This window comes from Podarcis tiliguerta (genome assembly GCF_965153285.1).
Source record: "Podarcis tiliguerta genome assembly, chromosome: 8".
NCBI classification, from domain to species: Eukaryota; Metazoa; Chordata; class Lepidosauria; order Squamata; family Lacertidae; genus Podarcis; species Podarcis tiliguerta.
In genome coordinates, this window is record NC_139541.1 from 37,771,734 (window position 1) to 37,798,078 (window position 26,345).

The 26,345-nt window shown below is 46.4% G+C and overlaps 1 protein-coding gene across 9 annotated transcripts in view; it reads right to left on the reverse strand.

The window, feature by feature from the left end:
• Positions 1-26,345, reverse strand: part of GSE1 (Gse1 coiled-coil protein) — a 425,723-nt gene that overhangs the window by 94,393 nt on the left and 304,985 nt on the right. The gene's annotated exons all lie outside the window — the stretch shown is intronic.

Genomic DNA, 26,345 nt, shown 5'->3' on the forward strand with positions numbered 1-26,345 from the left:
TGCCTTAGAAGAGGCATTCCATCCTGGGCAAGAGATACTGAGGAATGCCTCTTCCAAGATGACACATGAAATTTGCAGTTTTTATTCATTCTTCTATTAATATTAAAACTAATTGGCACTTTTTTTAAAAAAAGAAACATGTTTCCTGATTAATTGGGGCAAACTTCTTCTTAAAAAAAAATACTTGATGAGATACTGCTGCTCTAAATATAATTCCAGGACATATTGGCTTGTGAACGTAACTTCCAAGTTTTTTCTGGATTTCTCCAGCACTGTGTGGTTTGAGGAAAAGGAAGGGCCGTAGCTCTGTGGTACAGCATCTGTCTTGCATGCAGAAGGTCTGAGTTTCAATCTCTGGCATTTCCAAGCAGGGCTGGGAAAGACATCCTCTCTGAAACCCTGGAGAGCTGCTTCCGGTCAGTGTAGACAACTCAGAGCTATTTAATTTTTATATACTAAATTTCTATACTGCCCTTCATAAATACAAACCATAATAGCAAACAACAACAATAACCCACACACACAGTTTAAAAGGCCATATTGTTTAATTAGCCAAAGGCCTGGAAGAAGAGGAAAGTTTTTGCTAGGTGCCAGACGAAAAGCATTCCAGAAGCAGGGAGCTACTGCAGATGAGGCTCATTCTGGTGTTGCCACCCTCTGAACATCTCATGGAGGAAGCACATAAAGAATGTTCTCTGATTAAGATTGTAGGGTTTGGCTTAGTTCATATGGGGAGAGGCGGTCCTTGAGGTATTGCAATCCTGAGCTGTTTAAGGCTTTAAAGGTAAAAACTAGCACTTTGAATTGGGCCCAGAAACATAATTGGCAGCCAGTGTAGTTGGGCAGTGATTGGCATTAAATGCTCAAACCACCTTGCCCTGGTGAGCAACCTGACCACTGAATTCTGCACCAGCTGATATTTCCAAGCAGTCTTCAAAGGCAGCCCCATGTATAATGTGTTGTAGTAATCCAGCCTAGAGGTTACCAGAGTATAGACAACAGAAGTTAGGCTATCCTTGTCTAGATGGGGGCACAGATGGGCCACCAGCCTAAGCTGATGGAAGGCCCTCCACAACACTGAGGCTACCTGAGCGTCAAGTGACAGCAATAGATCATCCAGAAGTACCCCCAAGCTGTGTACCCACTCCTTCAGAGGGAGTGCAACCCCATCAAGAGCAGGCCCCCTCCCACCCATCTCACCTAGAGAACCACCAAACAGTGCCTCAGTCTTCAGGTCATTGACTTTCATCTAGTTTATTACTGAGACATGAATATGGTCCAGCACATCCACTGCCACACCTGCAGATGTAAAGGAGAAGTAGAGCTGTGTGTCATCAGCATATTGCTGACAACATACTCCAAAACTTCAGATGACTCCACTCAGCAGTTACATGTATATGTTAAACGACATAGGGATAAAATCAAACCCAGAAGAAGCCCACATTGAAGGCTCCATGGAGTCAAAGAACACTCCCCAAGCATCATCCTGTGGAAATGACCAAGTAGGACTGGAACCACCGCAAAGTGGTGCCACCCACCCTTAACTTGGAAAGCCACTCCAGAAGGATACCATAGTCGAAGCTACTGAAGGCCACTGAGAAGTCAAGGAGAATTAACAAAGACACATTTACCACTGCCTTCTTCAAGAAGGCAGGGACCACCCCTCTTGCAGGGAGGCATTAATCACTTCCCTGGCCAAGCCAGATGTCCCCTTCCTGCTAGTTTTTATCAGCTAAGAGGGGCAAGGGTCCAGAGCACAAGTGGATCCCTGACTAAGCCAATCACCTTGCCCACATCCTCGAGCTTTACTAACTGAAACTAATCCAACGTAACAGGACTAGACAGTGCTCTGGACACCTCTCAGAATTAGATGTAAGTGATGCCTGCTCTTAGTTTGAGGAACACCACAGCATAGACTTCCTGGGCAGATATGTGGATAGCTGGGGCAGTATGTAACTCACAAGCCCCCCCCCCCCACTCCACACACTCTGTTAAGTCTTCATCCAGGAAGCAGTCCTGTAGGCACGAACATGAAGCTGGAACAGGTAATATAACAGAGAGGCTTTGGGTCACTAATCCTAGCCCTGAAGCAAGAGGGGAGCCCACCTAACTGTTTTCCCACTTGATCTCTACGTTCTGCCCCCCTCCATCTAACACGCTTTGTCTGCAGAAATCTTTCAAGTTCATCGACTTCAACAATTCACAAATGTCAAGGATCTGAGTCAATCAATTCCATGTTCCTGGACTTGCTGCCTCTGAACCAGCCTTTGGCAAAGGAGCAAGACCAGCAGACGAAATGCAGAGGTAGTTTCGCCCCTGGCAAAACCCGTCAACACAAATTGTTAAACCAAGCCTTCCTCCCTCCTCACCCAATCTGGTGTTAGCACAGACAGGAAAAGGAAAGAGTATGTCTAGGTGATGGACACAGCAGGTGGCTCATTGCGCTATAGTCTCTCAAGTTGAACTGCACAGTTGACCTGGTGAACAGATCCTGCACTGTCCTGTATTGGCTCCCCTTCCCTGTGATCTTGTACAGATTTGGACAAATGAACCATCCAATCTAGTCTTTATCTGCTGATGGCTCTCCCAAGTTCTCAAGCAGACACTGCTCTCAGCCCTGCTACCCTTTAGCTCTGAGCACAGAAAATGCACAGGATTTTGTTTGCAATGCAATGTTCACCTTTCAAAGATCATGCCAGCCCAAAGCATCCATATGAAAATAATTGCAGGCTGCCATTGAAAGTCTTCCTCACTCTTTACAAACTCTGGACCCCAATACACACACACACATCATCAACAACAGTAGTAGTACAATTTAGGTTCACTGAAATAAATGGACCAAGGTACGGATCTGGCCCTTTTCTTCTTTCATAACAAAAGCGTTTTGTGTTCCAAATGCAGTGGGAAAGAGAAGCTTCTGTCTGAAGCGTCCATCTGGCTGCCTGGCTGACTAGCAGCCGGGGAACGACATCAGCCAAGCTGCCTCAGCATACAAGCTATGGCTTGGGCATTTATCCCTGTTGGAAGGAAAAATGAGATGGTCCAGACAGGAGAGCAAATCTGGGAAGCCAGATTTTCTCACCCGAGTTAAGGCAATCAAGGGTCAGCAAGAAGACACCGCTGAAAATTCACATGACCCACAGACACCCCAAAAACACATGTGCTTCTTGGCCAGGGATAAAGTGAAACGTGGGGCAACTAGTGGAAGGCTTTCCTGTTGGAGAGCACAGAGGAGCATGATGCATTAATAGGAAGGCAACTCCGATGGGGCAAGCAAAGCAAAAGCATGGCAGATCTCCAATTAAGCCCATGGACACATGGGGGAAAGTGCAGGTCAGCTGAGAAGAGTGCCTAGGTTGCAGAGTCAGAGGGCATGGGGAGGAGGAGGCAAGAAGGGAGAATTGTCCAACTAGAAAGGAAGGAAGTGGACATGAGTCTCTTCCAGACTGTCTGCATTTTGTGGAAGGGGATTCATGTGTGTACTGGAAATTTAGGTTTGTGCAATGAAAGTGGATTTAAGAAATCTGTCTCTGTTGCACAACAGATCCACTCTGCGATGGTCAGCATGAAAGAAAGACCAGCATGGCACATGCGCACACATGGGAATGTGGTTTTTGTTTTGTTTTGTTAAAATTTTGCACAATCTGGAGTCAACCTTTCCCTGTCACCAGGGTAACACTAACTAGGGCCAGATACAGCTTCTTGATGGGCAGGTTGGTGATCTCTGCAGCATATGCAGGGCCAAGCAGGATGGTAAGCGTTTGGCACAAGTGCCCGTTGGAAGGCTGCTCTGCTGATTACAAGCTGAGTTGGCACAGTCTGTTGGCTGGACGGCAACAGCTCCAACACATTTGTTATCAATGGTGGCCACTCCGGCTCTCTCAGACAGACAGCAGGTGGAAGGGACGGACACACTGCATGGGCATCCAACACCAACCTGCTCACTTCCTGGCTTTTGAGTATGACTTTCTGTAACTACTTTTCTTTTTTAAAAAGGAAATATCAAAATATACTTCTATACTTGGAGAAGAGCAAAATGCTGCAAGTCCCTAAGGAGTGTGATGGCATCCTAGAGAAGGGGGCACTGAGAGTTTGCACAAAAAGTAGTTGTTTGAAACACAGAAATACACATTATGAGCACATCAAAATGTAAACCGGAGTGAAACTGGTTTAACAGTATGGCTTTCTCTAATCAAAATGCCATGGAAATTACAGTTTTGACACGATGACCTATATGGAGGGATGGAAGAGAAGGAGGAAGAAACGACAGGAAGGGGAGGAGAAAAGGGCAAGCAAAGATTGAGAAATCCCTCTTCTGATCACCCAAGAGTGTTTACGATTCATAATACCTAATGAAGGGTACCCTCTGTGATGCAACACCACCCTTGGCATCTGTTTAAAGGGGGGGGAAAGAACCTGGGGGAAGAAAGCTAGTCAAGAAGGAAGGCAGGATGAGACACAGGCAGAGTAGGACCAACCTGGTTAAACAAGCAAAGCAGATTGTGTGGCATCTTGAGATCACTGCAAATCTGCTCAAGTGCAACTGTTATGCTGCTCTCCAAAGGGAAAGGTGTTAGTGGGGGGAGCAGCAGAAGAGAATGAGCAAAGTGAGCACAATAGAAAGATGTACAAGGGTTTCTCTTTCCAACCACCCATTCCTGGTGCTGTGAGCATTAACAATGTGGCACAAAAGCCAAGACAAGGTGTGCCAACCACCCTGCACCAAGTAGGGGTGCATTCAAGAAGCCACCCTCTTGAATGGGTGTAAGGGAAAACAGCTGCAAAAGTGTTTGGCCGCTTTCTGCTGTCAATCTCTCCCGCCCTCCTTCTTATTTCAAAGCAGATTCTTAAATCTCCCCACCAACCACACCGGCAGAGACAGGTAACCCATTCATTATTGATGGATCAGTAGCTGGAGAGTGTAAATTACAGAAACACACATGGAATAATTAGGGAGCTAGAGAGCGCCGAGCAGGAGAATGGGCTGTGTTACACTTGGCATTGGCTTTCAGCTTCACAGGTGCACATCCGGAAGATGGCAGGAACACAGCTGGTAACCTACACGCACCCCACTGCTACATCATTAAGTACCCAGAGAACCTGTCGGGACTGCCCCTCTTGACCAAATGAGGTAGAAACTGAGGTCTCTGCACGTTTGTAACAGCATTTAAATACTATAAATATGTCGATTTCTTCCTGCCATGCATTTCATGTGCACAAAGCTCCTCAAAGTGATGATTTAAATAATATCATATATTCAAGCAAAGTTGAGATCCAGAAAGGAAGCCGCTAAGTAGGTAGCATTAGATAATTTAATTGCATTTACATCCCACTTTTGCTTCCAAGATCATCAAGGTGCCCTACATGGTTCTCCCCCATCTCAATTACTCCTCACAACAACCATGTGGTGTAAATTATGTTGAGAGGCAGTGACTGGTCCAAGTCACCCAGTGAACATCATGGCTACGTGGGAATCTGAACCCTGGTCTCCCAGTCTCCTAGTCTGACACACTAACCACTACACTGCCCTGGCTCTCAGCTATTGGTTATAATTTATATGCACATTTTGGCAACTAACCTAAACTCTCCCTGTGGGTGTGGGTGTGGGTGTGGCTTGTCTCACTAACTTGAGCCACCTGAAATAGTCTGGGGAAGTATATCTGAATGATACTATAAAAATAAATATAATTTCCCCTGAGCACATGCATATATAGCCTCTCTTGTCTCTCCAGTGGAGCATGCAGCAGTCACCTCCTCACATGCACACCTGGGATTACAGCGCGGATGGTTAACCTGGTGCCTTTCAGATGTTGCTGGACTCCAGCTCCCACCAGATCCAAACAGCATGGTCAATGGTGAGGAATGATGGGAATTGTAGTACAACAGCATCCAAAGGGCCAACAGTTCCCCATCCCTGACGTCTACTTATGCACCTTATACAGTCATGGTCAATAGTCAGAAATTATGGGAGTTGTAGTTCAGGCAAATCTAGAGGGCAGCAGGCTTCCCATCTTTGGATTACAGCTTTCAAGGTACAAGGAGCAATTCCAAAGACTCCAAGGCCTTTCGACCTCTCATTAAAAAATAAAATAAAAACAAGAGCCCCAAGCAAATCAAGCCTTCACAGTGGAAACATGCGCCTGTTTTCTTCTTCTCTCTCTGACCGCCCCCTCCAAACCCAAGGCTGAAAATTAACGAGATTAATTATATTCGGCCAGCGATCCTGCATATTTGTGCCAAAAAATCTATCGGACGAGTGTCATTTCCTCCCTTTTGCCTACAGTAATCCTCAGCCTTTAGAGCAAATTATTAAAATTCACTTATATTTAATCTGCCTTCTGGAATTAATTGAATTTTTACGCTCGGCAAATGTCACTATTTGCGCTGGCTCCAAACGGCTAAATGACAAACTGGCTGACAAACCAAACCGCAGGCTCTGAAAAACCAAGGCTGGGGAGAAGAGAGAGGAGGGTGGGGGGATCTGGATTGGACAAAGCATGGCAGATGAGACAAGGGGAAAAGGAAGCACAGCAGCACCCTAACCTCTAATCTGAGCACAGGATGAGGAGACAGACAAGCAAGTAGATACGGGAGCGCATGGCACAATGAGTGGTCATACTGGACTACATGCTAGTCTTGTTGCAAATCCAGAAGATGTATTTTGTCAGTAACTTGATCCTAGTAATTCAGGGATCCTCCATTTATCCTGATTAGAGTATGGCCATATCCACACTATGCATTTATAGCACTAGGCTAACACATCAAATAGTCATGGCTTTCCCCAAAGAATCCCGGTAACTTAAGGGTAACAAGAGTTATTTGGAGATCCCCATTCCTTTCACAGAGCTACCGTTCCCAGAGTTCCCTGGAGAGAGGTATCAACTGATAAGCCACACTCTGGGAACTGTAGCTCTGTGAGCAAGAATGCTTTAAACCAGGTGTGGGGAACCTTTGTTCCTCCAAATGTTACTGAAACTACAACTCCCGTCATCATTCATGGCCATGCTTTCTAGGGCTGATGGGAATTTTAGTTCAGCAACATTTGGGGAGACAAAGGTTCCCCATGCCTGCTCTAACACAGAGACTGATTGGCAGCTGCTCCAGGTGCAACCATCAGTGCATCCTTACTTTGGTTTCGAAGTGATGCATTTGACCACAATCAGAATACTGGTTTCAACTCAAGCTGGTTGCTGTTAAGACTTCCCACAAGTTTTGCCACTGGTTCTTCAGCTCGAGTTCAAAGATGGGAGTAAAATCACTCAGATAAATTTTTGCATGTGTAAAAGCAAGGTGCGTTGCCACTTGAAGACCTGGAGAGTTTGAAGCAGGAAATAATCACAATGAAATAGCCCAGCAAACCTAGCTAATTGTGATGTTAGCTTCCATCTTTCAAAACAAAGGCCTTGGCATGTGCCACTAAAGGGTTGCTTACAGATACTACAATTATTTCTATCTTGCCTTTCAGAATGACAGAACCATAAATCACAGGTCTCCTTCCTTTAATACAACCCACAAAGCCAAGATGCACTACATCTTAAAGGGATGTGTGAACACTGAAATTTCAGCATGCGGATTTTGTGCGCTGTAGGGCCTAATTCTGCACCCATGTGGCATAACGGTGGAATTGCAGAATCCACACAGGAGTTGCACATACATCTCCAAGAGCAGGTAGAAATTCAGCACGTGGCAGCTCCTTTGCCCACAGTGAGAATATTGGTGCCTATTCAATACGTATACTTGGAAAGTATAAATGCACTTAGAGATGCTCACCTCTCTTCACCTGTTCCAGAGCTGATACAAAACAACAACAAAAACAGGGTCCACTGCAGAGTCGTGGTGAAAATGTCTGTTCAAATTAAGCCCTGTGATTTGCCACCCTTTGGAAGGAGCATACTATGCAGTGGATTCATCCATTCCAGGCCCATCCTCCTGCTGACCCAGTCTCTGGCTGAATTTAGCAACCAGAAGCTCAGAAAATGCAACCTGCTGTGTGAGAGATAAAGGACTCCCCCTCCTTCCTGAAATTGCCAGAGTGTCTAATTTGCCTGCTTGGAAGGAAGGAAGAGAGGCTCTATTTTGCTGGGTAATAACTAAGCCTCACCAGACAAAAGCGGTCTCAGGCATTCAAATCTGCGCACCGATGCTACAAAGGGCAGGCAGCTCTCTGGATCTCCAAGGGCCAATAGCACAACACGTTCTTCAGATTATCCTTTGCAGGGCTATTGTTTGCCCTGAGCAAAGGAAGGTGGGGGAGCCAATCCTTCCCCCTTCCCGTTTTCTAAGGATGTACCCCAAATGTTGTTCCCCACCCCTTTTTTTTACACTGCTGCTTGTGTATTTTGGCACTAACCTGAAGTGCAGGGGACTAGGTATCTGCATTGCAAGAAAATAAAATTAAAAAGGAAAGAGGTATAAAATTGTGTGTGGTTGAGCACAACAGGCTGGTTTGAGCTGAGACAAGATGCTGCCACTCCTCTGGTCTGGGCTAGCAAGAGGTCCCCACAGCCAAATGCCTGGCACAGCTTGGTTATAGCATAAAGGGTCTTTGCTCACTCAACTTTCATGGGATTGCCTTCTATTTCTAAAAGTACAATTGTGTAAAGCAGTGGGAGTTCCTTGCTGGAATGATCACTTGACAAGCCAATTCTGCTCTACAGTTTAGACTTGCCCCAAAAGAGGTCAGAGCTATGTTATTTGTGGGGTACAGCAGAACAGAAGTCTGAACAATGTTCAGCTGCCCCTCATCTCTGCAGAACCACAAGTGGCCTGCCTGGGATAACCCCAATCTCACCCCTATTTATAAAGCCCTAAGGAGGCCACCATGCATGACTAAGCATGACTCCCACAGTCAGCAGAACCAAAGACACAGCTGGCAAACAAGGTTAGCGTACAAACTCCCAAGCCACAAATTATGTCCACTGGTTTCATTATGGCTGCTCTCCTGGACAAAAAGAATGAAGGTAAGGACATAAGCAGAGCAGCGCTGATGGATCAGGCCCACGGTGTAAATAGCCAGCCTGCTTCTTGCACAGGTAAACTAGCAACAAGGGGGAGTGATGGCCACCAATCACAATCCATTATTTAGCTATCGCGAACAGTGGCCACTGGTTGATAAGAGGAGTCTCTTTTAAAAGGAGCATCCTCCCAACTGCCTTAATCCAATGCAAGGGATTATGGGACGGCCACTATTTTGCTTCTAAGCCTGTGGACAAAGCAGAGGGGAAGCAGCGGGAGTTCCTCTCTGTGGGGCTTTGTGTAGCCACCAATTTCAGTGGACAGCACAGTACTTGACTGTCAATATGGTGTGGGAGCAAAGCCGCCCTGGCTTATAAATACAAACACGCCCAATGTCCCAACAGCGCTGCTAAAACAGTTCCTGTGTCTCCTTTGTTCAGCCTGTCTCTTTCAATTCAGCTGCAAGAGGAAATCTTGATGGAGGAAGGGGGAGAAGGGCAGGGGGATGGAAAACAGGTGCCTCCCAGACTTGACTCCTTCCTGCCCTCCACTCCTGGGATTATCATAAATTAAGATGTAATTACTCTGCATACAATTGCAATGCAAAGATTCCAAAGGCGATAAGCAGCACATTCCACAGTGAGGAATGGGATAAAAGGAGGCCATTGTGAGCTATTTATTGGTCTCTCTCCCCCTTTCTCTCTTTGAGAAAGGTGGCAGAAGAGTTAAAATGAGAGCCTTTAAAAACAGCCATGGTGTTTTAGCACTGGGGCTCCTGGCTTCAGACTAAGAACAGAAAAGGCCTCAACTGAAGTATGAGACCTTCCACATACCAACTACAGGCACAAATCTTTGCCAGTGATGGGTCTGTGGACATCTGAAGCAACACAGTTCTGAACATTGGGGCCTGAACACAATCCTTTATTTCAAGATGTCAGAGGATCAAGCAATACATGGCAATGTCAACAATAACACCTCCTTCTTGGGTAACAATCCAGAGTCAAACATCAACCTGTGGAAGATGCTAGGGAGGAGTCAGCAGACCGGGGAGGCTGATGTGCCCAGGAGTTCCATTTTTCTACAGCTTCCATCATTCTTGCCCATGCTGGATGGGGCTGAAAAGAACACAGGAAGCTGTGTTATGCAATAACAGACCATTGGGTCTATTTAGCTCAGTATTTTATACACTGGCTGGTAGCGGTACTCCAGGGCTTCAGGCTGGGGGCATGGAGATGCCAGGGATTGAACCTGGGACCTTCTGCATGCAAAACAGACGCTCTAACTGCTGTCCCTTCCCCAAAGGGAGGTGTTGGAGATTAACAACATCTGGAGGGTCTGCAGGTTCCTTACCCCTGATGTAGAATGAAGCTTTCCAAAGCAAACACAAACACACACCTGACTTCTTCTTTGTCTGCCAAGAGTTCCTGGCTTCCTTTTCAAACCCTAAATCGCTCTGTTCTGCCCACAAACTGTGTATGCCAGCCAGTGATGTTTCCAGCCAACCAGGAGCACACTTTTGTCCTACATACATTATCTGGCTTTTGCTCAGGCCTAGATTGGCTTGTCAGCCTTTCAACAGCCTGGTGACCCCCCGCCTCCACCCACTTCTGTGGATTTTGTTTTATGAAGTATTTGGCAAAACATCTTATAAGAAGTGGTCTTGATAATTTGCATAGGACCAAATGTATGCTGTCAGCTTTTTTTAGCTTCAGATCATATTTAAATGGTTTAATTTGTACTTATTTGTACATTTAGCTGCTGTTTGGATTATGGCGGCAGTAGTGGGGTTTTGGTGCATATACTTGCACAGAGAAAAGAAACTAAACAACAATATATAGTCGTAACTTGGTACTTGTACGTTTTGGCTCCCAAACGCCGAAAACCTGGGAGTAAGTATTCCGGTTTTTGAAAATTTTCCGGAAACTGAACATCCGACACGGCTTCTGCTTGAGTGCAGGAAGTTCCTGCAGCTAATCGGAAACCACATCTTGGTTTTCGAACGTTTCGGAAGTTGAACGGACCTCCGGAATGGATTACGTTCGAGAACCAAGGTAAGACTGTATAAATAAAATAAAATCAACACAACTGGTTTGAATACACTGTCAGCTTCAATTTAATATTCATTTTGGATATTCTAGTCACCCTTGAAAAAAATCATACAACATCCCCGCTTTAGAGTAGGGGAACTGAGAACTGTCCAAGGCCATGTGGTGAGTCTAGGACAGGAGGGCTCGAACCCTCATCTGTGGACATGCCTGCTCCCATAAAGTAGCAAGAAACCATCACAAGAGCCCATCACAATTACAACTTCTTGTGCTGAGTCAGGCCATTTGTTGATCTTGCTTGGTAATGTCTACACTGACTGACAGCAGCTCTCCAGGGTTTCAGACAGGAGTCTCTCCTAGTCCAACCTGGAGATCCCAGGGATTGAACCTGGGACCTTGTGCATGCAAAGCAGATGCTCTCCCATTGAGCTACCGCCCTTTTCTAATATTACTTCAGACAGACATAAGGCCCTGCCCACAACTGAATCTATTTACAGTTCGATCAGAGTCTGTGTTGTTTCCGGAGCAGGCACGGTAGCTATCTTTCACAGGAGCACAGGAAACACAAGTGTTAAGGGACATGCACAGAGCACTACAGTAGGGTTTTCCTAATCAAGACTTCTGTGTTCCTGTAATCTTTTTTAGGTGCCTGTGGTGACAGAGGTGGGCCCAATAAACAAACAAACAAACAATCTCACTTCTTTCCTCCGCATTTCATACAAGAGGCAGCAAACAGGGAAGTGACTAGCCAGGGATAAAAGCAGCCCCTGCCTTCTGAACTGAGCCATTAGCTTCCTCCTGGCCTCGCTGGATTTAAGAGCCGCATACGCGGATTAACCCGCCTGCCCACTGACCTGGGGGTCCTATTTGAAATCCCCTCTCAGCTCAGCTCCTGGTTAACACCAACAAAGAGCCGCTGACTCGCCAGTGCACTGGGGCAGGCGGCATATGCTGCTGACGTTATCTGTGTCGCTGCGCTGTGTTAGCTGGAGAAATTGATTAGAAGGTTATTTATCCCTGCGTGCACAGGCTAGGGCCATAAAACCCGGGCAGGACGTGCTGTCGACAGCTGTTCTGGGGCCGCGTTCCACTTCCCAGGTGTCAAACAAACACCACCCGTGTGCACCAGCCTGCCTGGTTAGCGAGGGCTGCAAACTGCATGCTGATGATTGTGCCAGGAGCCTCCCCACTCCCCAGGCAAAGCACGGTGAGGAAGGAAGTACAAATTAGCAGAACAACAAGAAGGGCCTTATTCCAGTGGAGGTGGCAGTGTAGAAGAAGGGGCACAGACCAGGCCCCACTTCCTTGTTTGTTTCCTGTTTCTGATGGCCAGGTGTCAAGGGTGTCATCTGATGACAGGTACAGATAGCAAAGTGATGCCCCCACCATCACCGCACAACAGAGAATCAAGAGCAGGAAAGCATCCATTCCATGCCTCTTCCTTTCAAGTTGCACACACACACACACACACACACACACACACACACACCTTCCAGAGCAGGCCTCGAATGCCTATCAAATGGTGGAATATAAACAAGGGAGGGGGAATTGACACCCCTTCATGTAGTCCAACACTGTGGTAAGCAAGAGGCTAGGCCATTTGGGGAGGTCCAGTAGGGCTCTTCTTATGACTCAGTTGTCACTTAAAACAAAATCCTTGCATGCTGAAAGTCTCAGGTTCAATCCCTGGCATCTCCAGAAATGGCTAGAAGAGTCTCAGCATCTGAAACCCTGGAGAGCCTCAGTCAGTCAGCATAATAGAAAGTACTGACTGAGCTACATGAACCAATGGTGCAAGACAGTCATTACTGTGTTCTTGCTTTACTGACAGAAAATAGAGGAGCAAGGCTATTCCCACTCCCCCTGCTTTCAATCAATCAGTCAGTCAATCAATCAATCAATCAATCAATCAATAACACTATGTCTTAAGTGAGCAGAGAGCTTTTGCACTGGGCTCCATCATAATAGATCTGCTCAAAATCAGCAGCCTCAAAAGCCACCTCACAGGCATCAGATTAGCAACCCTCATCAAGGGCTCCTAGCCCTGAGTAAGGAACTCGTGGCTTGCTGCTGGGACCTAGTCTAGGTGGGTTCTTGGAATGGGAACTGATATCCTGTGCAACATCATTCAGGTAACAAGGGTGCCAAAGTATGGTCTGAAGACTAAGCAGGCAATGCCTGGATGAGTGATAGCCTGGGAACCACATATATGCCACCTTAGGTTCCCTAATGGAGGTAAGATGGATATTTTTTAAAAAACAACAACAACTCTGTGCCCATTTGCACAAACATTGCCTCCATCATGCCAGTTCTGAAAGAGTTGCTATAGCAGAGAGCTATTGCTGAAAATGATGGGTTAAAAACTCTGCTCAGCTGGAAACTCACTCACTGGTGCTAGTCCTGGGGATATTCAACTCATTCCCCTCACAAATACTGTTGTGAAGAGGAATATGGGCTACACACCCTTTGCCCATTAGCATCCTCCTGGGAACGTGCCAAGGCAATAATAAACAACAACCCACCATAATGTGATGGCCTAGCTAAGCGAGTGAAGGCATTGCTGGCAGCTGAACCGGTCAGGCCGCTAAGTAGCCGCTTACTGGCAAAACGAGGTCTGTTGACAGCCGGCAAGTCACTCTCTTACACTCTGGGACTCTGCTTGCGCATCATGGTCAGATAAACAGAAGCTGGCATTTGAAAAACGAGCCCCCAGCTACCTGACCCTCCGGCCGGCGGGCCTTGTTCCCGGCAGGGGAGGGAAGTGTCTGGCGAACCGGCAAGTATTCTGAGAGAGCAGGGAATCTCCCGCTTCCTCACCAGGCAACTGAGCAGATGACCCAGTGAAAACCTTCATGTCTGTCTCTCCTTTGAGCCGCTCAAGGAACAGGTCTCCTAACAAAGAGCTCGGAGGTGGCTGGATACCTCCTTTTATATTTCCACTTCAAGCGAGACAGGCACGTTCCCACTCACTCCTGAGGCTTTCATCTTGTCATGCAGCGTGTGTTAGCGGCTCAGCTGCTTTGGACTCTTTTCTCCCTGTGCCTGCACGCCTTATGGGGGGGGGGGAGGGAGGAGGGTAGAGTGACTGCGGTGCTTGATTCTTGCCAATAGGATCTGATTGACTGGCTTTTAATCTTAGAGCTTTATCTCCCTGCTGCCAAGTTACAGTGAAGTGGATTCTTAGAAGCAGGAAAGCTTGGAGCAGCGGGTGGCTCCGAGAACGGCTGGGAGGCTGTTTTCTACCACTGGCAGTGGAGGGGAGGGTGATGCCCAATAAGAATTCTTCAATCACGATGCAACGTGCAATTCTAGGCCTTTTGCTTAAGTTGGCTTGGTTCTGCATAAAGAAGGGATGAGGAGACCGTGCCCCCCCCCAACCAGCTGGATCCCAACTCCCATAATATGTGACCATTGGCCATACTGATTGATGGAAGGAATCCAGCTACAACTGGAGGGTCACAGGTTGCCTATCTCCAGCATAAAATCTTATTCCGGGATTCAGGGTTCCAAATACAGTGGTACCTCGTGTTAAGTACTTAATTCGTTCCAGAGGTCCGTATTTAACCTGAAACTGTTCTTAACCTGGAGCACTTTAGCTAATGGGGTCTCCTGCTGCCGCCGTGCTGCTGGAGCACAATTTCTGTTCTAATCCTGAAGCAAATTTCTTAACCTGAAGCACTATTTCTGGATTAGCGGAGTCTGTGACCTGAAGCGTATGTAACCTGAGGTACCACTGTAAGGTGGATTTTGGGGACTAGAAAACAACATATGAATGCAAGAACATTGTGTCAGGCCAAGGGCTTCCTCTTGTCCAATGCTACTTTCAAATGTATGCTCCAAATCTCTCAAAACTAGCTCTCCAACACAAGCATTAAAATATATGCAGACAGCAAGGTTTTCCTTTTGCTTTCAGGCTTGCTAAAAGCCACCATAACATACAGTTAAAAGGAGCAGCCAAGTCCTCGTAACCCCAAGAAGGGAGAAGAGGAAGACAGCACCACAGTGTGGCCACAATCCTGCAAGCCTGCTTATGTGTGCACAAGGAACTGCAAATGTGCAGAAATGCACTAAGGGGTTCTTTTTTTCTGTTCTGTACAGCAGAAACCTCTTTCCTCACCATACACAATCTGCATTGCAGCATGCTTTTAAACAAGCCTCGTGCTCATCTCTGGATGACAGTCCCAGAAGCCAAGTCTTGACCACCAGGGACAGCTGAAGAATATCCATTAAGGGGGCCTTCGCCCCACGTGTCCAATAAACAGAGCAGGCTGTTCTTGGAAGGCAGCTGAGACTGCAGGGGAAATTGTACAAAGCTCTAAACTTAATTTCTCACCATAACCCTAACAACAAGCCTGTAAGGTAGACCAATGTTACAATATTCATATTGCTGGAGGGAGGCAGAGGCTGAAAGAGGGTCTCTGTTGCCAAGGTCCGAGACTTCACCTGGGGTTGACCAAAAACCTCTAAGGCTCAACTAAAATGTTGCCCCTCTAATTCTGCCAATCCATTTGCAAGTGGTAGGCCAAGGGAATTTTTTTGGTGATTTTCAGGAGTGGGGACAAAACTGGCGACAAATCTACATCATTCTGAGGGGGCAGGGGACAAGGGTGGGTCACTGAGAGGATTGCCACAAGAGACAGCAAACATAGTGGGCCCCAGGGTGGTGGAACGCTGGGAAGCTTTTGCTCCACCCTAGGGCCTCCCTACCTTAAATTCTGAAAGTCGGCCAGAGAGAATCTCTTTGGAGAAGGGAGGGAGGTTGCTGCTTCCCTTAAATGTACAACAGTTGCCCCACACTTTGTATAAAAAGCCTTTAATCCTCTCAGTGGCCTCTTCATGAGCCCCTTTATGCCAACTCCTTCTACCAAGTCTTCCTAGAAGGGCTTCAAAGCAATGAAAAATAAGGCAATGCTGTCATGTCACTCTGAAACCACCTCAGGAAGTGTGGCAGGAGGGAGGGAGGAAGCAGCCAGCCACACTTCCTGGTGTGGTTCCATTGTGACATGACACTCTGAAGACCTTCTAGGAAGTGTAAATTGGCATGGAGGGGACATGTGTTCCTGTGAACTTTTCAATGCCCTTCTTTTAAAAGAAAGAGCAAAACATGAGAGGCTTTGGCCACCTCATATGTTTAACAGCAGCAGCAGCCACAGCCCAGGCAGGAAGTGAGGAAGGGACCAATCAACTCTGGGAATCATAGCTTTGTGAAGGGAATAACTCTCTCCTAACGACTCTCAGTGCTCTTAACAAGCTACATATAGCTCCCAGAATTCTTTGGGGGAAGCCATGTTTAAAGCAGTATCATAGCAGTTTAAACTTATGGTGTGAATGTGGCTTAACTCTGCTGCTGTCCTCATTGTTCTGTGTTGAGTTCTACACAGGCAACTCTGAGACTAAGGAGGCGGAAGCTGACAGCCAGTGCCACCCCCTGGACTGGCATTAAATCAGGGTAGGCGTATGGGGGCTGGCTGAAGACAGACTGGTCTTGGTTTGGCGATGTCCCTGCTTGCCTTAATGGAGTAGTCTCTACTGGTCTCAAGCAGAGCGGGATGTTACCAAACATCTCTCAAACTAGTGATACCAGGGATTGAACCTTGGGCCTTCTGCATGCAATAATAAGTTGAATAAGTTGAAGCCGGGTGGCAAAGTTCCTTCTTTCCCCCCCAGATTTATGCCAACATAGATGCTTGAACTCCATGGTGTAAGCACAGTTGTCAGGTGCAGATGCAGCAATAGTAGTAGTAGTAGTAATAGTAATAATAATAGTAATAGTACTACTACTACTACTACTACTAATAATAATAATAGCAACAACTACAACAACAACCTCAAACAACAAAACAGAGGGGGAAATTCCTGCAGTCTAAAACAAATGCCACCATAAAGAGACTGGATGGAAGAAAAGCTCACTCTGCAATTAAGCAGTTTTCTGCTGTATAGTGATAATCACCTAATTATACTATTAATGGCAGTTCAACCTGCTCAGAAATAAAAGGACATTCTTCCAGAACAGGATGCCAGCTGTTTGTTACAGATGTCAAACATCTTTAAAGGCTTATCATTAAAAAGAAAGGAAGGGGGAGATCCACCTTATAAAACTCCGTTTTAGGCACCCAAACTGAAGACACCCTCTAGTCCCACCCTTTCTGTACTGCATTAACTTGCCAAAATGCCCATTTCTGTCTGCCCCACACCACTGGGGGAGAGGAAGGGGGAAGTTGGACTGCACACAGCTTTTTCCAGATTATTTGTTGTTGCTTTAAAAAAATGTTGGCTGTGTCTTTCATTCTTTCCAATTAAATAATTCATTGAGGAAGAGGAATGTTGATCCAGCAGAAGAGATGGCTTGATGACTCAGTCTGCACGCCCTGGGTAAACAGAAACTGTAAAATACATTGTCATCCCAAGCAGTTATTTGCTGCAGCCAAATTTAGAGAGCCACGGGCTATTTGCGGCAGCCCCGAGACTGCCATGCTCGCCGGTCTTCGACTTAGGGTGCATATGTTCCAATTTTTATCTAATGCCAGGATGATCTTCCAAGTGCATGGGTCTCTATGACATTTGGAAGATCCAAGAGGGAGGGGAATATTATGAATTCATGTCTACAAGGGATTTGGGAAGGGGGGTGGGGTGGAAAAGGTGCACACATATCTTACCCTTTTTGGATAATCTGTAGCAAAGGTTGATTTGGAATGGAGCAAAATAAATAATTTAAGGAGCAGTATGTTAAGAAAGGTTGTTCTGTGGCCAGATTTTCTTCCTATCCTCCCCTTCTCCCAACAGCTCATCCACACCAACAGAAAACGTGTTATCTGTGCTGACATGTAGTTAGTATGTTTGCCACATTTCAAACCAGAAGTGGCTGCAGTCGAATGTCAAGTGTTCACAGACAGTCACACACTCCCACTTTACACTGGGGTCAAACTATTTCTTAATCTAACCCAGTATTTACTCACGGCAGACCGGCAGGGCCACAGGCAGAAAGAGAGGTCTTCTCCCATCACCTTGTGCCTGGTCTTTTCAACTGGAGATGCAGAGGACTAAATGCAATAGCTTCTGTATACACAGCATGCAGTAACACTGAGCTCTGGCCCCTCCCTGGTGTGTGTATGCTCTCATTAACTCTCTCCCTCTGTGTCAAAAGCTTTAGGATATCTTTCAGGTCAGAGAGCAGCTTGGGGAATTGTAAAATATTACTATTCCAACCAGGATTAGAAATCTGCATGCACAATGCAGCTGTTACTCATGTGACCCACATACACCTCCAGGTAAATCTGCCTTTGAGTAAAGAAATGCCACTGGACATCAGGCTTAACCCAGGAATAAAAGAGATTAAAGAAAAGGGGGAGGCAAAGAGGCAAGGCTGTGACCTGGGAATAATTTGCCCTTCCACATTCATTTATAAAGTCATAAATAAAAGCAGAAGTCTGCTTTCTGCAGATAGGCAAGCATGCTCTACCCTTCCTCCTCTCAAAGGCTGTTTAGAGGGACATGGCAGGAGAAGGGAGGTAGAATTAAAAAGGAAACCAGTGATAACAAGCAGGCACATCAGAGCATGGTTTCATACAGATAACATGCCTTAGTAGAGCACGGAACAAGGGATCAAGACTCCACAAATTGCCCCCAAGGTCAACAAGAGGGGGGTGGAGGAAGAGAATCTCTCTCAATCCATCACTTGTCAATCTACGAGTGCCTTTACAATGCACACATGGCCTTGGCATCTTGAAAGCTGTTGCTCTGATGTTTGAAACTAGCCCTGAAACTCTCTCTCACACACACAAAATCCAGGAAGCATTTGGGAAGCCATCAACACACATGGCGACAACTTACACAAGACCAGATAAAAGTTGGAAGATGGGGGACACCTGGCTTGCCAGTAGTACATGTGAAAATGATCCAGGGGCCTTAGTAGACCACAAGCTTCATGAGTCAACAGTGCGATGCAGCAAAAAAAAAAGTGATTGCCATTCTAGGCTGCATCAACAGAAGTATGGTGTCCAGATAAAAGGAAGTTATAATACCACTCTATTCTGCCTTGGTCAGACCACACCTGGAGCACTGTATCCAGTTTGGCCACCACAATTTAAGGAGGATATTGATAAGGGTCTGAAAACCAAGCCTTATGAAGAACAGTTGAGGGAGTCGGGCATAAGAGGAAACTGAGAGGAGATATGACAAAGGGCTGTCACGTGGAAGATGGAGCAAACTTGATTCCTCTTGCTTCAGAGGGCAGGACTCAAACCCATGGATTCAAGTTACATGAAAAGAGATTCCAACTAAACATCAGGAAGAACTTTCTGACAGTAAGAGCTGTTTGACTATGGAACAGACTTCCTCAGAAGGTGGAGGTTTTTAAGCAGAGGTTGGGGGGCCATCGGTCATGGATGCTTTAGCAGAGATTCCTGCATTGTAGAGGAGTGGACTAGGGGACCCTTAGGGTCCCTTCCAACTTTACAATTCTATGATTCTATGAATGAGGAAGGAAGACCACAATGAAGTAAATGACACATCTAGAACAGCAAATGTCCCTAAATCCAGGTCTTCGAAGAGTTAGGTTGCATTCACATTGCAGTTTATTTTATTTTCCTGATATTTCCCTGTTACTCTGCACATTTTATCTGAGCTTACATATAGTATAAAGGCAGCTTCCAAAAAACTAATGGAATGGAATGATACATAGTGCAAGTTTAGTGCTCATTCTGTGTTATTTGATTCCAGAAAACCTCCATTTGCAGCCTCTTCAACCTGCAAAAATTGCGGGAGTTTTCTGCAGCAATTTGCCTGCCTTTTTAATGGGTTCACGTCATAGCCACTCACGTGACAAGCAGTGAGGCGGCATACTAGCATGTGCTATGCTCCCTGCCGATTTTAAGGCTCGCACCTTTTGGTCTGATGAGAAAACGTGCCAGTTTTTTGGCAGGGCGTACGTACATACAGAGTGGGCAGCACACTGCTTGTTGCTGCTGTATGAATGACATTTACTGCAAAATGGCAGCATAGTGGTCGAGATGTAGCAGAACAGGTGGGCACAGTGTGAAATGAACATTAGAAAACCAGGCTGAACCCCATGTGTGAATGCAGCTGTAGAGTGAGCCTCCCTGAGAAGGAGTGGCAGGCTACAGAAAACATCTTTATTGCCCTTTTGCCCTACACCTGCTCTGTTTTTTTTATGCCTTTGGTTAACTTCGGAGTCCAAGTGACCAGGGCCTCTGTCCATCTCTCATCAGCGTAATTTATTTACTGTATTTTTCGCTCTATAAGACGTACCAGACCATAAGACGCACCGAGTTTTTGGAGGACGAAAACAAGAAAAAAAATATTCTGGATCTCAGAAGCCAGAACAACAAGAGGGATTGCTGCGCAGCGAAAGCAGCGATCCCTCTTGCTGTTCTGGCTTCTGGGATAGCTGTGAGGCCTGCATTCACTCCATAAGACGCACACACACTTCCCCTTACTTTTTAGGAGGGAAAAAGTCAGTCTTATAGAGCAAAAAATATGGTAATTCATGTATACCCTGCTTTTCTTCCACGCTGGAGCTCAAGGAAGCAGGACTTCCTGTGCAGAAGGTGTCTGCACCCCAGAGCTGCACAGAGGCAGGCCAACTTTGCAATCCACACCTTGCTGGGGACAGAAGAGCAACAAGCTTCAGATCTTCATTCTAAATAATGCAGCAATGAACCCTGTTTGATGGGGTTTATGTTTAGAGCGTGAAGGAGACTGCTTGGGGAATGTTAAGGTTAAGTGGAAGGAGAGCTGACAGGAGGATGGAATGACAGTTGAGTGTGGGTGGGAATTTGGTTGGTTTACAGGTGGGAGAGGGTGGAGGGGATTATCTGGGCAGGAACAGGTCGAGGAAACTACTGGCTCTAATTGCATTCACCCCAGACTCCAGGGAACTGGTTTTCATCCTTTCTCAAATAAACATGCTGCCTGTTTTTAGCCCTGGGTAATTGGCAGTGAAGCCCCTGCTCCAAGGGTTGGAACACTTGCCCAGGTATGTACATCTGTACAGTAGTTCAGCAGTCAACAACATGTTGTTTGTGGGAGCACAGAGGTTTTTCTCAGTGTTTCCGCACACAGACGGAAACTAGGCTTAAGAGAAGCATTATATGATAGCCCATAGAAAAGGCTGTGGTGTGTACCTGATTGCAATGTGAATGCATCAGTTTCATTGGTTTGTAAGTGTGCCCACAGGCCCCCATATGTTTGACAACCCTTGCAATAGTCTTGCCACAGAAAGACTGTAATGATTACATATCTCCTTCTCCTCTCCCACCTTAATCTCTGGATTTGTACAGTCAGCATCACTAAAGTGTACAAAAAACCCTTCTGGAATTCCATACAGCAGCATTTTATTCTACAATTTGAGAAATATTTTTTTTAGTTTATGTTTGTATAAGTGATAGAACAATGATTTCAGCTTCTCTTTCACTAGAGGTTGATGTGCAAACACACTAAGGGATGGGGGAGGAATTTAAACAGTTTGCATTTTAATGCAAACATACATAATTTGCACTTCCCAAACTAACAAGTAACCTGAAACACAGCAGTCCTTCAAAATTCACACTTATCCAAATGTTGTGATCCAATTCTCCAACCAAAAACTGTACCAAAAAATGTATATGCTAGTGAATTTATTGTACAAAAATAGCTTGTATTAGGAGAAATTGCTTGTGAAAATGTGCCTAGTGGGCAAAACCCTGTACAAAAATTCATGCTTTTGGAAAAACGTGCTAAAAAAATTCTTACAAACTTCCATGTGGACAAATTGATCTTAAGGTTGGAAAAAAATGAGGACCTGAGAGAAACTGAAAATTGGCAGATTTGTCCATCTATGAAACACATGCAAAACACAGGGAGTGATATGTTCTGCTAATGTGTAAAAGAACAAGCTGGTCCTTGCTTTCCATAGCCTGTCTACGTTGCGAAGGGTTGGTAAAACAACCCCTTGGCACAAAAGGATCCAGTATTCACACACCCCATCTTGCCTTCCAAGAAGAGACGGGCCCAGATTGCGGCTAATGGGCAATGAAGCATTTGGGTGCACCTATCACTTCCAAGGAACGGGTTCCACGCAAAGGGACAAAAACAGAGTCAGGCCCTTCCCCCTGGCCTTCCCCAAGACTGCAACAAAGCAAAACCCTGAGGTGACAAACCCACAGAGTCTCCTGCCTCTTCCCTCCACCCCTTTACAATAGTATTGATTTCTTCTGCCTGCCTGCCAGCAGGTCACTGCGTGCCTTCTGCCATCTCTTTCCAGCATTGGTGAGGGAGGGGGGAGGAAGGAAGCAGCACTTAAAGAGAGACCTCCCTCCCCATCTGCCTCCTGCAGTAATTAGTCCACTGAAGACAAGCCATCTTCTCTCCCCGCCACCCCGCATGCTTTTTTCTTGCCTCTCCTTTCTTTCATGTCTTCTCTCTTTCTTTCTCTCCCCCCTTCAAATAATCACAGGGTGAGAAGGGAGGGGGGACCCTCAAAAGTGGTTGACACAGTTGCCATGCCAACAGAATTTAGGGCCTGCCAGGGGAGGAAGGGATGGGCATTGTGCGGTGGGGTTAATATGGAGCTAATCCTGTGTGAATTCTACAACTGAAGTGGGAAACACTTAACACCTGAACACACACACACAAACACACATACAGAGGCAAACATACAAAGCAAGCAAGCTGACTGGCTGGCAATGTAGCTGCAAGATGGGGTCTGTGGGACTCAAACACCACTTTCTGGTATACATGGGCCACAAGCATCGGCCACAAGCCTAGATAGCTTTTTGCAGGGAGGCAGGACTGGTGACATGTTCATGGAGAGATTGAGTAGAGCCTCCATATTCTAAGGCAGCATACCCCTAAATACCGGATGCTGGAGACAGGCAAGAGGGGATTGGCCATTGCCTTGATGACCTACTTCTGGAGCTTGGGGTTGGCCCCTAATGGAATTTGCATGCTACACTCAATGGAGCTGTGATCCAATGCAACAGGGTTTGTTCAAAGCTCTTTTGGAATTTCAGAAGGAATCAGGTCAGATCAGGCCACCAACGCTGGGGCAATATCTGGGTAAGCTGGAACTGAGGGTGTTTCCCCTCTGTGAACTATGGAATATATTGTACTTATAAATCTTTTCCTGCAGCCAACTACTAGTGGTGCTGAATCCCTGTTGCATGCCCAGTTCACTGGACTGCAAATCCTTATTTCTAGTAGAGTTTAAAGAGCAGGTGTTAAAATGTGACTGTGCTTTTCACAAGTTCTCTACCCTAATGAGACAGGAGGAGCGGGTGGCGGCAGAAGGGTTAAGGGGCTATGGGTTATTTTGCAGGCCCAGAAAGGATCACGGCCTTGCAACCAATCCTTGCCTGCAGCAAATTCAGGGGACATGAGATGTGAGCCATTCTGCCAGCTGGAATTACTGTCAGTCCCCAGCTATCTGGCAACCAGTATGCCTCCCACACTCCCTCTCAAGAGAGAGAAAGAGCAAAGAGACTCCTCGCAAGCGCTGCTGCCTTTGATTTTCCAAAGATAAAGCATTTCCTCCTCCCCCCCCCAGCTCCCCCAGCTCTCTTGCCCAGCCTTTATAACGAATTTGGGTCTCTTTGAAACAAGTCCCAGTTGATGAGGATGCTGATGGTGTTAACGCTCCCGCATCCCTCTTGAGCGGAATAGCAGCTGATTGCAATTTCCTTTTATTAATGACTCGCTGAGCAGCATGACCTGGAGTGGTTGGGAAGGTAATTTGAGTGCAGCCTCCCTAATACTGGAGAACAGTTCTTGTGCTGCCAACAGCTCAAAGATGCATCGCTCCTTGCTGCTGCTTCTTTTCCACTGAAGGAGGGAGATGGGAAGAGAGACAGACACACACAGAGAGAAACACACAGAGACAGAGAAAGGCACTTTGATGATGAAGCCATTCCTCAAAATATGGACATGCTGGAAAAAAGATATTGCAACCTCACCTCCCAGCTGCTTGCTCCCATCCCTTGCCCACTGCTAAGCCAAAGGCCTCAGGTGTCTGAATTTCTTCCACCACAACAACACAGAGCTCTGGAGTGGGTGGGTGTGCATGGAGAGTCAAAAGAGGCTAGACAGGGCCCCCATGTCCAGACAGACTCAGAAAACTGCTGTTGTCAAAAGAGAGACTCCAAAGAGGGAATAAGAAGCACTAATGGGGTCAGCCCACCTCAGGGACATTTTAGGTGGTTGCCTGAGACTGTAGCGGGTGGGAATTGGGATTGAAAAGATGTTGGGCTCCTCCAGAAAATTATCAGATGAGAAAATACAATATACTGTACTAGAACCCTGGAAGGGCAGAGTCTCTGGCAGTGGCTGCAACCAGAAAGCACACACCCTTAAAGAGAAAATGTGAACTGCCTTGAATGTATTTTATAGAGCAAGGTGGGATATAAATTAGTAAAGCCAACAAATAAGATGCAAAAGGAGAGGGGGAATGCTTTAGGCAGAAGTAAAGCATATGTGCAAACTCTGGTCTTCAAAAGGCTCACCTCCTGAAGTTTGAGGAGCAGCTCTTAAGTTGAGGAGCCTGGTGTCCACTTTAAGACCCACCAATCCTTCTGACAACTCTCCCCAGGTAATAACTATTTGCTCCATTTTCTAACATGGGAAAAGGACAGCACAGCAGCATCAATGGCAACAAAATGCTTCCATTTGCTCACCTTTTTATGACTATCCATGACACATCCACCCACTGGTTAACAAGTACTAAAGCAAAATGTTCAGAAGCAAGTTTTGGATCTGCTTGTTTCCACCTTTGCTCCATTATGGACCTCTCTCAGTAGCCTGGCAGCATTCAGGGAATCTGGTCTCAAGAGGAGGGAGGAGAGGATGTGTGCGCAAGACAGGAGGGGCAACACACACACACACACACACACACACACACACACACACACACACCCCTACCTTATAAGCCACTGGTCCATCTAGATCAGGGCTGCCTACTTCATGTGTCATGTGTCAGACCTTTCCTCACCCTTGCAACCTAACTAGGGATTTGGGGGCTGAATCTTTAGCAATCTGGATGCAAAGCCACCACTGAGCTACAGACACCGCTCATAGAATCATAGCATTTTGGAGTTATAAGGGATCCTGAGGGTCATCTAGTCCAACCTACTGCCATGCAGGAATTCTGCCCACAGTCTTCCCTGGGTGGGCTCTAACCACTAGCCTTCTGGTTAACAGCCAGATGCATGGACCCCTTTGAGGATGATAAAGAGAAAGACAGGAAGAATCACCAGGCAGAACAGGAGGAGCTAGTCCAAGATGGCACAGATAAAGTTATGGTGCCTGATGGCACTTTCTAGAATGGGAACAATCTCTCTGCCTTCCTTCCTTCCTCTCTCTCTCTCTCTCTCTCTCCACTCCCACCCCCAGTTAAATTCAATTCGGAGAAGGTTGAAATTTCTATCTGCTGTGACCCTACCTGTGCGATTAGCATTTCTAACGTCTTCTGGTAGCCTGGAATGGCTATGCACAATAATTTCGCTGTTTGACAGCAGCCTGAACAGTCCACACATAATTTTCCTTAATTGCTTCGGATCTCACAGCCTGACACTTCAATGCACCTTCCCTCCCATTCCACCCCACCCCACCCCGCTCTCTGGTGCTTCCAGAGAAGAAAATAGACCACCTGATGGATGCCCAGAGAAGATGATGGGGGTGGGGGAACAGAATTAGGAGAGGGAGGGGGAATACATTAGAGCCTTTGGGAAACTCGCTGGAACAGTGTCCGTCTATGGCTTCCTATCACATCCTGGAATCTCTTTGCATCTGCCTAAAATAACCATCCCTAGATTAAATGCTGGTTGGTTTTTACAGGGAGCAGGAATTAGTGCTTCAGCAATTACAATAAAACAGAGAAGTTTCACACGACAGGAGGCACCATAAGTAATTCTTGCTTGATTGGAGCATGTAAATAAAAATGGGGGGGGGGGATGTAGTAGGGAGAGAAAGGAAAAAGGAATTCTCCTCGTCTCTGCCCAAGGACCTCTCAAGAGCCTCTGCTGCCTGGTTTTACAGGACAAAAGCATGGAGAATTCACGTAGTCTTTATCGATTTCTATTTTAGGCACGAGAGAAGCAGCCCAAGCAAAAAATGCAAACCAGGTCCTGTCATCTCTGAGAAGCGGAAAGACCTCGTCAAGACAAGAGTTGCCGGGAGCAGGGTTGCGGACCGCACCGGTGGTGCGAAAAATTGCCACAGAGCACAAAGCAGCATTCTACTTGAAATACCAAGGTTTGGAAGGGGTGGCACATCTTGATATCCACAATTGGCCTGACAACATCCTCATCAACATCACAACAACAACTGGCATCAGCACACTTGCATCTGCTGGCTTGG